The 17,779-nt window shown below is 36.3% G+C and overlaps 1 protein-coding gene across 5 annotated transcripts in view; it reads right to left on the bottom strand.

Moving 5' to 3' along the window:
• GTDC1 (glycosyltransferase like domain containing 1) overlaps positions 1-17,779 on the bottom strand; it is a 373,244-nt gene that overhangs the window by 335,071 nt on the left and 20,394 nt on the right. For all 5 annotated transcript variants that reach the window (XM_073884347.1, XM_073884349.1, XM_073884362.1 and 2 more), the window contains exon 2: positions 15,727-15,790. The gene's annotated coding sequence lies outside the window, so the exon portion shown is untranslated. The remainder of the gene's footprint in view (positions 1-15,726; positions 15,791-17,779) is intronic.

Genomic DNA, 17,779 nt, shown 5'->3' with positions numbered 1-17,779 from the left:
ATATCACAAGGGGCATATTATTAGCTACCCACTATTATAAGAAAAAGAGTCAGTCTGATAATAATAGACTGGAATTTTTAAATCCTGAAGATATTTAGGATTGAGATTGCTGAGTAAAGAGAAGGCATACACAAACAACAGTGTATAATTTCTAGAAGGTCTACTATTCTCCATAGTTTCTACAGAGGAAGCACAGGCTTGCCCGTATCATCTGACACACAAGTTTCCACTGAATAAAAAGATAAGTAGCAATAGCTCAAAGTTTCCTGACTGGAGCAAGCACTATGACTTTTATCTATTTAGTGGCCTTGTCTGTCACTATTATCTCTTTATCAGCTGGTTTTTCAAGGAGACATTCCAATGATATAAGTATTTTGTCTAATGAAGCAGGGAAACATACAGTACAGAATATTCTTTGCGAACTACCCAAACCCAGCTCTGCATCCTCATCATCTCTTAAGGAAGTAATTTCACACTTTGCAAACACTGTGTTCAAACAGAGTAAGGTTGCTTAGGAGTTAATTAATTCCCCCTTGCATCTCTATCCAACATGTATATGTACCATATCTGGGACCATAAGTCTCTCTACTGGATTAATTAGCATTCACAGTTAACAAACAGCCTGACTCACTGTAGAGAGAAATTATAACTTAAACTCATAAAACTGGGTACGTAATATCTTGCATTTCATATAAGAGTCGCTCAACAGATCTTAGCAGAATTGAAGTAAAGAAATACTTATTCCCCCTTACCATTCCTCTTGTTCAATGTTCTAATGTCCCTTTCCCTGTCCTTGCTTCCAAACTTTACTTGCAAGAACTAAATTGAAAATATCAGATAAACTCCTGCACATTGTTCAGAGTACATGCCTGCCAGGCACAACAATGTTGTTACCTCTCTGAGGAGTACTTGTACTTTACGAGGGAGCAACAGGTGATGGCAAAATTTCAGCCATTTGAAGAATGGATGAGAATCATTTGTGAATTAAAAGGACCCTTCTCAAGCCCTGAAGGCTGCTACCTAATCTACCAATGCTAAGAGGCTAGATTTGCTTTGAAGTATTAAAATGTCCTATCACATTTGAATGTAATACAAAGAGCTTCAGAACTGTGTCTATCTTTGGATTCAACAATACCACTTCTACAAATTAACCGTGGAAATCATCAAGAATCTTTACTGAAGTCTTTGCTCCAAATTGAAAGCAACCAAAATATCCAACAAAAAGGAATTTCAATGGGGTTGGCTGGGTGATAGACAATGGGGAGGGTATGTGCTATGGTGAGCGCTGTGAATTGTGCAAGACTGTTGAATCACAGATCTGTACCTCTGAAACAAATAATGCAATATATGTTAAGAAAAAAAAAAAAGAAAAAGATAGCAGGAGGGAAGAATGAAGAGGGGGAAATCGGAGGGGGAGACGAACCATGAGAGACGATGGACTCTGAAAAACAAACTGAGGGTTCTAAAGGGGAAGGGGGTGGGAGGATGGGTTAGCCTGGTGATGGGTATTAAAGAGGGCACGTTCTGCATGGAGCACTGGGTGTTATGCACAAACAATGAATCTTGGAACACTACATCAAAAACTAATGATGTAATGTATGGTGATTAACAATAAAAAAATCTAAAAAAAAAGGAATTTCAGAATTAAATGATCAGTGATCAAAAATCATAATAAAAAGAACATTTATTGGCATGGCAAAATGTTTCCACCCTTGCATGATTGCATGCTATGAGTATGTAAAAATATAAGATGAAATGAATATAGAAACGTGAGAGAGAATGCACATGCACACAGGTAGGCATAAATACTCATTTATGGTAGAACTGTGAGTGATTGTGGTTTTCTCTCCAGGTTTCATTTTATTCTTCAAGTTATCTTCACTGAATGTTTCAACTTGCAATTAAAAGAAACTATAAATTTTTCCTAACTTTAGGAAGGAGGCCAAATTGTTTGAAATAACAAACTACTTCCCAATTACTGAAGGCTTACTCCCCTCTAGGAACTTGCCAGTGGTTTTCAAATTATTCTAACTACTATTGCTATAAAGAAACTTAGTAAAAAACTAATCAGCAAGGGTTAAACTAATGGGGCTACAGCTATTCACAAACACCATAATTTGGTTTTACAAATACTCCTTGTCTAATGCATGAAATAAAAGTAGTACAGTTAATTTTTAAAAGTACTTGAATTATTAAATAACTGTAAACAGATCAAGATCTTTATTTATCCATAAGGAATCTGGAGCTGCACTTTGACAGAGTGTGTTAGAAACTAAAATACTATTTTGGTACTCATAGTTCTGAAGAGGAACATATATTGTGCAAACTCAAAGTTTTTAAAGTTCAAGTAAAAGGGCAAAATTAACTTGTGCCTTAAATAATTAGATACGGGTCTTGAAATAAGGGGAAATATTTAATTAAGGTGAATAAAATTGAAAAGAATTTCTAGTTTCACACTCAATTTCCAAAGTGTCTGTATTAAAAAAGCAGAAAACTGTTATTGTGTAATCATCCATATGAGCTACACATGTTAAAGGAGGGATGATGGCAGAGTCAACTACCACGGACGCAGTCTCACAATTTTTAATAATCACTCAGAGTGATACATGCAAGAGGTGAATGGATACTCAATAAATATTAACCCAACAGCAACTCAGACTTCGTAGAGAAATATTTTTAAATGGAACCTCCAGGTCCTACTATTTTTTACAATTTAAATACCATGAAACCATGAAACACATTTCAAGTGATAAGAAAGTATTATTCCTGGAATTGTTTTCCAGTGCAACACTTTCATCATATTTCATTTTTAAAACCATCTATTCAGAAAAATTTAACTTATAAACCTAGAAGGAAAACAGCCTACCATTAAAAGTATACAAACAATTAAGAATTAGCCTCCAGAAAACACAAAAGTACTAAGAAAAATATAAAATACGTAACTGCAAAAATTAGGGGCAAGCTTAACATTTCATCTATTTTTAAAGGGACACTAAGTATACACCTATCAAACATGTAACTTTCCATATTTTAAAATTAGCATGAACTTGATATGAAAAAGAAATCCTAATCTCAGGAAAGCACCATGTGACATTTTTTAACTTTATGACCATTTTGTTGACTCTCTGTCCCAGAGCAGATCACCTCCAGCATTAGTACTCTGACCTTATAGAAAAGTGACAGATAAAGTTTATGGTGAGAAAAAATGAGTTTTTATAGGTTTCCAAAAGGGAATTCTCATGACACTAAAAGCCATATAATAATATTGATTTGGTAACCAACTTTTTTACAGCCAAATTACAGACTTAAGATTTCTGGAAAAATATCCAAGTGAATTTGCAGTAAAATACTTTTAAAATAGAGGCTTGGGCTCGTGACAGTCTCGGTTCTCTTTGCAAACTTTAAATATGCATATAAAATAATTTGTTAAACCAGATCTTCTTTAAAATTTAAAGTTTTCAGTATACTAAGATTTACCTTTTATGTTGGAACTGACTGTCCCTTCCTCCTGACATTTATCAGTCAGCTATAAGCTCTCACCTTTCTAGGCAAATAATTTCCATGCCTGTTTCTAATTATTTTCTGTCTTAAAGGCAAAATGTACAATGTACAGAAACGAGGATTATTTTCTTGTAAAATCATCCTCAAAAATCAACTGGAATATTCAAAATATTCCATTCTCACAAATGAAAATAAGTTGCTTGCTGAAATGACAGTCTTCCATTTCACTGCCTTAAAAATTAAGCTGGCATGGATAATAAAAGTGTTTTCTGACTGGATATGCTTGGCATTCAAACATTTTTAAAACAAAAACTAATCTATAATTAGATTTCACAGGCACAATCTATAGAAAATAGAATTTGTTTTTATTTTTCTGAGAGTAATACTAACGACTTGATATTATAAAAGTTATAACAACGATACCATTGCTTGCATAAATCTGTAAACAAACCGGCATATTCGTGTTTTATTATCCTTTCCCATCTGATCTTTGCCGTTCATTCATTCATTTAGCAAACATTTATTGTGCCCACTATGTGCCCAACATTGTTCCAGGTGCTTGTGGATAAATTAGGTGACAAAATAAATGTTCCTGTTATCACAGGAAATTCCTTTCTAACTGGAGTAAAAAGACGATCATCAAGTAGATGTACATCAGAGGGTGCAGGTGCTGTAAAAAATAAAGCACAAGTAATACAGGATAAAAAGAGCCACTGAGGCCTGGGGCTGGGAAAGGGTGATATTTTATATAGGGTTGTCAGAGAACACCTCGCTGACGAGATGACATCTAAACAGAAACCAGAAGAGGGTGGGGAGCTAAAGAGATCTGGATCTAAAGCCTTCCACGCGGCAGGCACAGCAAGATCCTGAGATGAGCATGCTTGTCCTGTAGAGAGCGTAAGGTCCGTGACTGCAAAGCATAAACAAATGTGCTTTATTTAACATGCATTTACTGAATGACTGCATTCTAAAAGTCATGCTAAGTATTTTGTGATACCAAGATGACCCAAATATAGTTTCTGGCCTCAGACCTGGATATAATTACAATACTGAGTGATAAATGTTACCACTCATTTGAGCTCGGGCTCAAAAAGGGACCAAAAGTGAGTTCTACTTCAAGACAATGAGCCAAGAACCCAGAAAGAAAGTCCGGAAAGCCAAGAACCCCATTATAAAGAGGAGATGAAGAACTGTGCAGGTAACTCAGCTCCCTCAACAACCACTCAACCCCTTTTTCCTTGTACTTTCCTCTCAAATGCAGGCTAAAATACTTGATCTCCCAGGTGTAAGGAAAGGTGGCATGTTCTGCAGTATTCCAAAACGATGTAAGTGGAAAGAAGGCCCACGATTGAAAGCACCTCTATTGGGAGCCAGGACGCTGCTGCACAACTCGCCCAATCAACAACCCACAGGGCTTTTAGCTGACCTACCCCAGACCTCTGGTATCAGGTCCTCCTTCCAGGCCTCCCTCATCATCTTCAACCTCAATTGGGCCTCAGCTTCTGACTGTCTTCCCCACCTGCCGCTACATTTAATCTGTTTCCATTCTTCTGAAGGTTTCAGATACCTTAATGTCAGTCCTCTACTCAAACACCTATGATTTACTCTATAGAAGAGAAAATAATACTTAACAAGAAATAAAATCCCTGACAATTTGGTTCCAAGCTCCTATTTAGCCTCAATTCCAGACACACCGTTACCCAAACACAATGTTTTTTAAAACATTCCATACTCATTCCCACCTGCAAGCACTGTTAGTGCATTCTTCTACCTAGAACCCTTCCACTTTACCACCTGTCAAAGTCCTACATATAGTTCAAGACTCCATTCAAATTCCATCTGATCTACAAAAGCTTACGTCAACTGCTCACCCATATTCAGCCAGTCAGAAGCAATTATTCCTCCCTCTATGGTACCACCAAACTTGGCTTATACCTCAATTAGAGCAGTTACCACAATCCCACCTATACTATAATTATATAGTATACATGTGTGTCTGCCCAACCTGTCCTTGGTAGCAAAGTTTGTACACAATTTATGTTTATATCTATTCATAATCCAGCAAAGTGCTTTATACACAATAGCCATTCAATTAATGTACTCATGAATTCTCATCAATAGGCTACAATAAGTCCTCATTTTATGAGAGAGGGGGAAAAAAAGATATCCCTGGATTAAAGATTACAGCAGCATCATAAAGTGAATTGTCCAGGCATTACCACTGCATTTAACTATTCAGGTAAGTTACGAATCACTGGAGATATTATTGAATAAGAAGATAAAGACAACAAAAAATTAACTACGAGTGCTCATTAGGCAGCATAAAATTAAAGAGGAATGAAGAAATGTAAAGCATAAAGCTACCTGTATTAAGAAGCATTACCAAGGGATACTAAAACAATTCATTTAACAAAATTTTAGTTCCTGTTATGTGCCAGATACTATAGTGATGGCTAAGAATACAAAGGTGAAAAAAGGGCTGAACACACATTTTTAAGTGCACAGTGTTGGTCCATAAATAATTCCCTCCAAAAGTATGACCAAAAGAGCAGCGTAAGTGCCAAAACAGACTATCAATACCCAATTCTGAGTCCAAATCTAGGAAACTATCTTGCCTAAATTGTGATTATGTAGGAACTCTCTCCCCAGGACTGCTTCTGAATGTTAAAAGGGCTTCCTTTATTTCCAGTGACTATAAACTGCTCAGAAAGAAAATTTAAGTTCCAGATATTTGAATACATTCCCTGCTTAGAGATGAGTTCTATCCATGCACAGGTTGTTTTAGTAATTAAGGTACCAACAATCCTGCCATCATGAATGAAAAGGGAGGAATTTATTAAAATGGTGCTATATATGGAATGTTGTATGGGAGATAGTGGATAGTTGTTTTCTTTGTCCTCTGAGGCCAAAGTAACAGAAACAGAATGGAAATATAACTAAAGGAATTTAAGTTAGACATTGGACGAGTTGTGAGGCACTGATTCACACAATCAGGCTACACTCAGCCATTTCTTCTGCAGATTTTGAATGAAGAGGTAGCCTGCTTTCCTCTAAGACAGTTTAGGCAAAGCAAGCAGATGTAAAGATGACTTCTTCGGGTTTCTTGTAGACATATTTTTCTATCGTACATTACTATTTGCAAATGTATTGAAAAAATAGGAAGCTGTCACTCTAAGAACTAAAAGAAATACCCAAAATGCCATCTGGGATAAAATGTGATATAGTGTGCTCTTTGCCATGAGGCTACCAAGGATCTAATAACTCCTTCTTGTAACATCAATAATATAAGTTATCAAATTACCTGATTGCCATGTTAATAAGTTAAAATTGCTTACTTCTTCAAAAATGGAGATCTTAACATATAACAACTGCAAGATATCCTTATTTAAACAATAGTCTACGCAAAACAGTTAAAAAGAAATTATATTTGTATTTACTCATGGAATAATGTACTCCAACAAAAGCACTGGTACTAAGTCATTTTGAGGATTTTCCTATAACCTTTGTAACTGAATATCTTTCACTCAAAACAACTTTGACAATTTGATGTTCCCTTAGCAAAAACAAACAAATCAATAAAATGTAGTCCAGACCCTGCAATTGCACTATTATTAAGTATTTATCCAAAGGATACAAACATAGTAATTCGAAGGGGCACATGCACCCCGATGTTTATAGCAGCAATGTCCACAAGAGCCAAATTATGGAAAGAGCCCAGCTGTCCCTCAACAGATGAATGGATAAAGAAGATGTGGTGTATACACACACACACACACACACACACACACACACACACACACACAATGCAATATTACTTGGCCATCAAAACGAATGAAATCTTGCCATTTGCAATGACATGGATGGAATTAGAGTATACTATGCTAAGCAAAATAAGTCAGTCAGAGAAAGACAAATATATGATTTCACTCATATGTGTAACTTAAGAAACAAAACAGATGAACATAGGGGAAGGGAAGGAAAAATAAGATGAAAACAGAGAGGGAAACAAACCATAAGAGACTCCTAACTAGGAAACAAACTGAGGGTTGCTGGATGGGAGGTGGGTAATTGGGGGGATGGGGTAATTGGGTGCTGGGCACTAAGGAGGGCACTTGATGGAATGAGCACTGGATGTTATATGCAAGTGATGAATCACTAAATTCTACCCCTGAAACTAATTATACACTATTATGTTAACTAAATTGAATTTAAATTAAAAAATAATTTAAAAAGTAAAAATAAAGAGGAGCAACAACAAAAAATAAAATACAGTCCATAGCCTTTCACAAATTAAAAATATTACTGTATCCTTTATATGCATAAATGATTTGCACCAATAATATTAGAAATATATTTCCTAATATTCACCCATTCATTTATTCAACAACTGTTAACTGAGGGTCCACATCTAGGCACTGTGCTAAATGTAAAGACACCAAGATGACCCAATTACAGTTCCTGTCATCAGATACAGAAATAACGTTACAAAACCAAAACATATGTACTTGATGTCAAAAGGGAACCAACAACAAGTTACTATAGACACCAAGTACCCAGAAAGTTCAAAGGTCTAAGCAACTAATTATACAAAAGAAGGGAGAAGTATGGTAGATAACTTTGGGACAGCTCACTGGACATTCATTCCAATTCTTCTTCTCTCCGCCTTCCTCCAGAATAGAAGCAAGATGGCCAAAATACTTTCCTCTCATACTAGAGGTAGTTATGTGATACACTTTTGGCCAATGAGATGTCTCCCGTGAGCAGACATCCTTTTCTAAAAAAAGAAAGGAGGCGTGAGGGAAAGGGGATGCTTCCCAGAAGGAAAAGGCTTCTGAGCATTCCTCACTTCTCTTCCTGCTTCAAGGCAACCACAATTTCTGGAGGTCTAACAGTCATCTGTGAAATAAAAGGCAAAAGTTATGTGCTAAGGATGGGAGAGGAGGAGATGTTACCTGCGTCCCTGATGGCATCCGTTTCCTGCGAACTAACTGCCTCCAGACTTCTTAGGACATGAGACAAATAAAAACCTTCCTCATTTCAGTCACATCGGTAAGATCTTCCACTACCTGGAGCCAGAGGTGTTTTTACCATTAAAAGGAAGCTGCAGCAAAGAGGAGTTACTTAAGTTAGACTGTCAAGTCGACTTAGGCTATGATCTAGGTCTTCCTAGCCAGAAGAAATAAAAACAATTTTGAATTTGCACTTCTACAATTTGCAGTAGCGCAGACTACTTAAATAAGCATGCTCTAATTCCTCCACAGAAATCCATTTGTTACATAGTCATTACAAGATTTTTATTTCTCTTCCTCACTGATCCTCAAACCTATAAAATAACATTTTTTATAGTGTGGTATGTATCATTCATGTACGTAATATACACATACAAACAAACAGCAAAAGGTTAGGAAGAAAGGAGTGTAAGGAAAGAGAATAGAGAGAGAGGGAACAAGGAACCTAGCTTATTTCAAAATATAAACTATGTTTTCCATTGTGTGAGCACTTTAGAAAGCAGCTTCCAAATAAACGAAAGACCATAAAATAACAGTATTTTTTTAAATAGGAAAGACTTCCTTTGCAACTTGAAATCAATTACTCTGTTTTTAAAATTTTTTAAAACTTGAAAAAATATATATCCCAAAATATGCTGTGTCCAATTTACCACCAGCATTATTAAATTATTGTGCCATTCTACCTATCTTCTAGTAAATTCCTTAAGGTAATACCCTCTATAGGTTTCTGTTGGACAGATTTTGAATGTGTACCATTCTAGGAATAATTTCAATCAGAGAGAACTGGAAAGATTCATTAATTTCAATCACCATCAGCTCCATAAGGCACATATACTTTTTCTGCCTTTTTTGTTCAAATATATTTCACTGTGGCCATTCAAAAGGAAATTACACATTCCAGTAACATTTGAGCTCCTCTCAGTTACCCTTTCAGTGGTTCAGGGTAATGATAGAGTAAAGAATCATGCTCTTCACAGGCTCTCCTTTTTCCCCCACTCATTTGGTTGAATTTCAGCACAAACCTCTTGTGCCAAAAAGCAATGGGTAACGTCTAATGCTCTTCTCTAACAGTAGCTTACTTTGGAGGAAGGGGGAGTGAGAGTCAGGAGAAATCATCTCATTCCCAGCTTTTAAAGAGTCTTTGCATATGGGATAAGCAATCTCTTATTCCATTTTCCTAAAATGGAATTACAGAACTATAATAGGTCAAGCGGGGAGGGGGACGGAAGGGGAGATGAAAAGGAATTAGAAACTTTTCAATAATCCCGAGTCGGGGTAATGGTTGTATGGATGAAATTATTGAGAGGTCCAGCCCTAAATTCTCACTGAAGTCAGTCAAAACAAAACAAAACAAAAAACTTATATTCATAAAACCTGGGGCTTATATATATTTTCGGCACTATTCCTAGGTAGAAGCTTCCTTTCTAAAAGAGATAAGAGCTACATTCTCTTCTTCATGAGACTGCAAGAATGGGATAAATGAGGACAATAAGTATAGTCAGATAACATAAATTCCTTCATTTTAAAGCCAGCATTCAAAGGCAATCTTGGACAATCCATATGAACTCAAAAGCCTATTCAGAGAATGACAAGCCTCCTTTGTTTATATCATCTCAACTTCAATTTCATCTGCTGTTATTTCCTTTAAAACAAGTATTTCTGGGGCCCTTACATGATATGAAGTCCTTTTTCTCGGGCCCATTTTTATTTGGTTATCTTTTTAGGTGCACTAAAGATTGAGTTTACAATAAACTGAACAGACAGCATACAAAAGGCTTTTAGAACTATACCATATGGTCCAGGGAAGGGAACAATCTGGACGATCCCCATTTCAATCTGCAAGCTTGTCCACCTCTATAACACATTATACCACTGTAATAAAATATTAAGATGGAAATGTAAAAGCAAAAATAGTCTATCTTTAGCATTACCAAGCAACCACACTTCTGAGAATTTACTGATAAACTTAATAAACATTTACTTTAATTTATACTCTGGAATTTTGGTATGCAACACCAGGCATAGAAACCTAGGCCACTATTCACTAGAAACAATATTTCGGCAGGGATATGTGTGGGTATTCAACTTATGCTTCAGAAATTTGGAAGGAAAAAGAAAACAAAACACTTTTACAGGGGGCATATTGGCAGGGGCTGATGTAACAGATGACACATTCTTGGAAATCAAATAAAAGCAATAGGGAAATACCCATTGCTGCCTGGTGAAGGCCTAATCACATGGACACAGCTGGAACCAATGTAGATCATTCATTAATAAAACTGAATTGTAGTAGCCACTTTTTGATGCATTTCAATTGCTGCTGTAGCCAAATCTCTGAATTTCTTTGTTTGCTTGTTTGTTGAATTTCTTTGTTTTAATGGGAAATACAGGAAGATTTAGGGCAGAGGAAAAAGGAAAAAACAAAAAAACAAAACAAAAAAAAAACCACCCTGCTCTCATGCTAAAACTGAGACTAGCTCAAAAAGCTAAATGTCACTTTACCTTGCAATGTACTTACACTATCAGCAGCTTAAAATATGCAGTGTAAACCTGAAAAGGGGGGAACTCATATGGTACTATGGATAAAAAGTGAGCAGTGTGAGATGCCACAGAAAACATATGACATACTTGTGACAGTATTCTACGGAATGATAATATGTCGGGCAGGGGGAATTAAAATGTATCAAAAATTAGAGGGGGAATAAAACAACTGAATTAGCACATACACTTTCATGCAAGAGTCTCTAATGAAATTTAACACTGAAGTGTGTACCATATGCCTAAGGAAAGAGGACTACTATTTAAACTTAGAAATCAATTATCTTACATGTTACCAATATTTGATATTAAACAAAATATTCAAACCACCTAGCCAGGAATAAGGTTCAAAACCTGTATTGATACTCAGATGAAGTAAAACACCATTCATAATTATAAACATGATATTTAATATAATAAAATAAAATCCTAGTTAAAATAATAAATTTAGTATTTATCCAACTTTGCCGGCATCCCTCAAAAAAGCTATTTTTCCATGTTGCTACAAATATGATTAAGTTACTATAGAGTAATTCCTGCAAACTGTGTAACATCAAACTATAAAGATACAGAAGCTTTGATGTGTTCTGAATTAAACAAAACTAAAATTTATTACCTACAAAAATAAACAACTCAATTGCATTTACCAAAACAACAGCAACAACTGCTCAAACACTCAAACATCACAGATCTTAAATATATTTCTACTACGCCTCTGTGCATAGTTAGAATAAACAAATAAATACAACAATTCATGTTGCAATTCCTAAGTCACTGAAAGATATGTTCCTACCGCAGAAAAGACAAAGGGCCTAATTGCAAATAAAAATTATACCACTGGAGAAAATGTATTTAAAGTTGATGCATAGTATTTAATATGCAATGAACATTATTCAAAATATGTGAACACAGAGAATAAGTTTTTGGTCTCTATTTATCACACCTTGGCACAGCGGATTCAAGACAGTCATGCACTTAACGGGACCAAGAGAAAAAAGTTTCACTGTCTTCCCTTCTAAAAAATGTCATAATTCTGAAACATAAAATGTTGACCTAAAGATTTAATTGATATAACTTAACAAGCATCCCACCCAGATTCATCTTAGCTACTTGACAGAAATAGGCACTTAAATACAAGTTTTAAAAAAACAGCATGGGGGGGATAGAGAATTGTAGCATTTACTAACATGTGCATTATACATACAAAGCAATATGAGTATTTGTTTGTTTTGTTAAATTAATGAGCCAATATGTTGCTGAACCTGTCTTGAGAATGAGAGAAAATAACAGGTGAGTTTATTTAATGCATAATTCTCCTATACCTGTCTTACAAACCTTTTTCATGATTTTAAAGCATTTTCTAAATTAAAAATAAATCTCTAGGGGAAAAAAACAACTCTTAGATTGTACAGGTTGATCTTAATGTATCCATAATAGATATATTTCCCAGTGTATATGGCATATAAAAATGCTTCACATTAATACTTCTAACAGGAACCACTATTTACTTTTTTCAGTCACATGTGTTACACTGCTACAAAAATTCATGAGTTTTTCCTCCCCAAGTAATTTTCTTATTGCCAAAAATCATTGACAACTTTTTAAAATAAAAATCAGTCAAAATAATATTAATTGCCTCCTTAGAAAACATATTCTGCCTATTTATTCTTATTTTGATTACAAAACACTAATTTTTAAAATAGACCACTTGAAAGTCAGTCATTTGTTTTTGTTTAATACAACAGAAAACACATTTACATTTTGAGGAACATTCTACGAAATTTCATAGAATGCTTGCTCATAATGAAAACCTAGTCTCCTGCTCAAATCATCACTTAAAAATCATAATGCTACATTTTCACACCCCTTGTAATAATAAGTCACTGTCTATAATTTAGAGAGAGTTGGGAAACCTAAAAACACAGTGTTCTATCTTGCATTTTCATTTCAAAGGAAAAAATTTTAAATACACATCTTTATATTTCACAGAAGTTCATTTGCTCATCTAGCAATACTTATCAGACATTCTAAAAATGAGTATTTAATCTGCAAAAGCTATGAGCTGACCCTGAGTTTTAGACAAAAATAGAAAACAATGGCAGACTTTGGTCTCGACAAGAGATATATTGGCTTAAAGATCCATATAATACAAGCAAGTATCATTCAAGAGTTTCCATTCAAATAATAAGCTATGAAGGAAGACAAGATTCCAACCAATCAAAAATACTATGTCAACATGACCAAAGTTAGCAATATTCAGAAGGGTTTTCTGAAACGTGTGGCAAAAATGCAACTGTGAAGAAAATCTCTAAGAGCTGGAAAAGGGAAATCCAAACACAAGCTTCTAGAAGGAACAATGCCATTTCGTAAACATGGAGGTTGGGAGGAGAATGATGTTTCTATTTAAGAAATATTGTTTGTGTCTTTTTACAATGGTGTTCTACGTGAAGAAAGAGGAAAACGAAGGAAAAGAAATGGGATAAGGAGGAAAGACTAAGGCTGCTTGCCTTCCTTCAGTGGTGCTGGGAGGGTAGACCCTCTGCCTCACGAAAACCACTGCCAGAACCAAGCTACACAAAACATTTTGGCTGCCAGCCTAGAACAGTGCCAGGCTGTTTTTTATTTTGTGCTAGACTCCCTCAATTGAGACAGTGTGGGATTGTCACTTTGATGCATACAGAGAACAAAGAATAATATAGCACGGGGCAGGGGGAGGTGGATTTTTCGCCTCTTAAAGTCAGGTTAGCATTTTGTTATGTTTGACAAGTCCTAAAAAGACTCAAGAAACAAAAGTTATGCTGAAGAATCTATCATTTGCCTAAAGAAATTAGCTTGAGTACAACATTGTCAGCAGTTGAAAGGCACATGAGAGATTAACATTTTTTAAAAATCAGACTTAAAAGGGGTCCAGGTTACATACTTACCTGTTTAAGAAGCCAGAGACCAAGCAGTATGTGATTCACAATCACATGATCTTGTCTAAAATCTGATAGATGAAGGAAGTCCATAAAATCAGGTAAAAAAAAAAAAAAAGAACTAATCGAAGTGTTATAATTTTTAGGCCACTATTCAGAGGCAACTGTGTCAGCTGTAATTCTGACCTTGATTTCTCCAAATTTAAATAATCTGATTAAGGGATTATAACAGTAGAATCAGAATATTTTATGCCTTTACAAGGAAAAAGGTGATAAACGATCAAAAATGTTTAAAGGATTAAACCACAAATCATCTAGAAAGTTGCCACAGACACAAACAGGAAAACCGTCCCTTCTATCCTATTCAATTCTGTACTAGAAGCAAAGCTAACACAAATGAGAAAGCCAAGTGTGTGCTGTTGGAAGCCTCAACTAAATATACTACCTGAATCTGGTGACTAAAAACACCAATAAGCCATTAGCTCCTAGAGGTATGACCCTTTTCTCTCTAATGCACAAGATAAGTAGAGGTAGAAGTCCATTTTCTACAAACCAAATGAAAAGAAAAAATAAACTGGGACAAGCCCAGATCCCATGCTGGCATATTTTACACTAAGCTCAGCATCATCTAGAAGCAAGAGTTGTGAAACTAATACAGCAGTGATGAATAGCACCAAAGGTCCACTAGTCCCTTCCTCCTGCCCATCTCCACTGAATCGGCTGCTAAAAGAAGACCAACGACTGTTACAGAAATAGCAAGAACTAAAGCACTTGCCTCAGATGTTACACACAGAGGCGCGAAGTGTGACCACCTAAGCCTATCTAATTTCCAACAAAATGATCCCCTGCCCCGTTCCGCTCGTGGCCACAGATTCTGAGAGCAAGTCATCAATGTTGGGAAAGGCAGTGGGAGAGGGAGAATGTAGAAAAGAAACCGGGTGAGAACGGTGGCCAAACCTCAAACAACACACGGTACATGCTTCTCATTATTCAAATTAGTGCCGTGCACAACCCTTTGGGAGGACAAAACCTGTGATAAACGTTTCAGGTACAATGATTTACTCTGGGTGGCAAGGACCGGTCTGTCATAGAATCGAAAAATGCATTATTTTGCTCCTCACTGTTCTCCTTTCCCATTTCCTTTCTTCCATCTGGGATATACCGATGATGCTATCACTGCATGGGACACTGATAGTTGTAGGCAAGGCATTCATGTCTTGTCAAAGTGGTCCAAAGACTGATGCCTGGCTGGCTTTAGTTCAACAAGGAATCTGACACAAAACCAGGAAGTAAAAAGAACGAAAGGTGTAGAAGAAGCCAGGCGACAACATGTTTTTTCTGTTTATTAGTGATGCAGATGAAATAGGGGGAAATCTAGAAAAAGCCGCCAAGCTGACTGAATTACAAAGAAAGATTAAAGGAGTTAAATGTGTCTAACTTGGCTGACAACCAAGGAACAATATGAGAGCTGTCCACAACTCTCCAAAGTATAATACATAAAAAGAAGAGCAGGGAATTTTTATCTGCTATAGAAGTGTGAATATATGAAATAATAATGAGATAAAATTAAAATAAAGAAAACTGACTTCAAGCAGCAGACGAAGTAATCTGGTAAAACTTAAGAATGGTTGCTTCCTTCTCTTTAGAAATATTTGTCATCTCACTGACCCACCCTGCAGTAAAGAAGAGATGATAGGAAATGGCCACATACTGACAGAGGACTGAATCAATGGAAAAATTAAAACAAAGTCCCATTTGCTTACCTGATGGTCCAGATATACTGATTTTTCTCCTTACATATATCCAATCTGGCTAATGCAGAGGTACCTATGAGATCAAAGGACATAATTAAAATGTTATCTTCAAAATAACCCCAGCCTGAATTCTGAATCCTGATCTGGATAAAAGTTTATTGAATGACCCAGTAGTCTGATTCTTGGATATTCCAAGATGGGAGAAGAACCTCCAAGGAGAGAGATGTTTTGAGTCTTAACTAGTAAGACCTTCCTCCTGCCCCCACCAATCTTTCCAAGGTTTCCCAAATCAATTCTAACTCAAAAACAGGAAGAAGAATTCAGATTAGAGGTCCTTAACCCTGGTATGTGGGTGAACTTTAGGAGTCTATGCACTTCTGAATGATATATGTAAAATTTGTGGGTTTATGTAAATGGATGTCTCTCTGGAGAGAAGGTCAATAGTTTGTCAGATTTGCAAAAAGTTCCATAATCCAAAAAACTGTAAAGAACCTCTACTGAGGACAGTCTAAGATCTCAGAGCCAGGTTGGAATGCATATGGATAATCAGTCCAGGTCTGGGGTTTTCACTCCAGGGAAACAATGGAGGTACACAGACACTTCTGTATCTCTATCTGTATAAGAACACTACTTTCTGTGAGAGCATCATGTCAGATTTAAACTGTTACTTAACTTACACAGCCCTGTGTTCTCTGCAAGCCATGCACAGTGAAGAGAGCAAGCTCTTACCATATACCCAAGGGTAGATATTGTGACTTTCCTGTTCTGTAAATATTAAAGTCAGAATCCTTAGGTATATCAATATTGACAGGGTCAAGACTAACATAGTAACTCACCCAAAAAGGATCCTATATGACAAGCAAAAAGGAAAAGCTAGCAAAGCAATAAGAAATGTGGCTCCCAGACAGACTACATAGCACAAAATCATAGGATTACCAAATGCATCTCTTAAGAGAATTATCCTAAACAGTGGTTAGAGTCCGAATAACCTATATCAGAAAGAAATCAAGATGGAGAACCTTCCAGGCACCAACTATGAACAAGACAAAAACAGTTGCAGCCATAGAAAGAATCCTGAACTGGAATGTCACCAAAAAAGAACAGAAGAAAAAAAAAGGATAAAAAAGATAAGGTAAAGGCTGAGAAGACGTAAGTCAAGTAAAAGGAGAAAACAAAACAGAACTTCTGAGATGGCCTGTTACAAATAATGTATATTATTTATACACTTATAGTATATTTTCTTGAAAAATAATTCCTTTAGACATTCATCCCCTGAGCATCTACCAGGCACTGCACTGGTTGTTGGGAATTCAGCAGCGAACAAGACAAAATTTGCCTGGCCAGGAGTTTAATTTTGGGAAGGGGAGGAAGGATGCAGGGAGACATATACATCAGCAATATCATTTCAATACATGATATGAAAGAAATAAGATGATGTGACCGAGGCATGGGAGAATGCCCTACATCTATCTAGTATGTCACAGAGATGTTCGCTCCAATTCTCGAAGTTAGTCAGGGTCTTAGGGAATGGAGACTGAGAAAGGACCACAGGGACAGCTAGTCAAACCTCTTCATTTCAGAGACTAGGACTGGAGAGCTATTCTGGAAGACAAAGTATCAGCACCTCATTATCTCCAAACATCAAAATACATACACCTAGACTGAGTTATGATTTTATGATACTGGATATCAGTACTCTGGTACTCTGCCTTGAGAGGAGAAAGCCTGAGAACAAGTAACTGAACAGCATTTCTGAATCTTTTAAAAAACTGGCAGATCCCGTGCACTTTGTAACCTTAAGATGTAACACAGAACCACATTCTATCCAAATTCTTGGCAAGTTTCATTCTATTTTTTTTTTAAGTCGTTTTTCCCTTCTACAGACAAATTTGATCCATCTCTGCTGTTAAAGGAAGGCAGGCAGGGGGAATGTGGGGAGGCATGGTAGCCAATCTCCAAGAGGGCCCCCAAATCCTCACCTTCTGAAATTCATGACTTTGGTAGTTCCTTCTCACTGCATGAGGGCTGGTTTGCATGAAAACCAGAATGCCCTGGAAGTGAC

Source organism: Callorhinus ursinus, unplaced genomic scaffold (assembly GCF_003265705.2).
Source record: "Callorhinus ursinus isolate GAN/ISIS: 27379988/994484 unplaced genomic scaffold, GSC_fseal_2.0 scaffold2, whole genome shotgun sequence".
Classification (NCBI taxonomy): domain Eukaryota; kingdom Metazoa; phylum Chordata; class Mammalia; order Carnivora; family Otariidae; genus Callorhinus; species Callorhinus ursinus.
The sequence above is the reverse complement of the archived record's forward strand: the minus strand, read 5'-3'. Positions and strand labels throughout refer to the sequence as shown.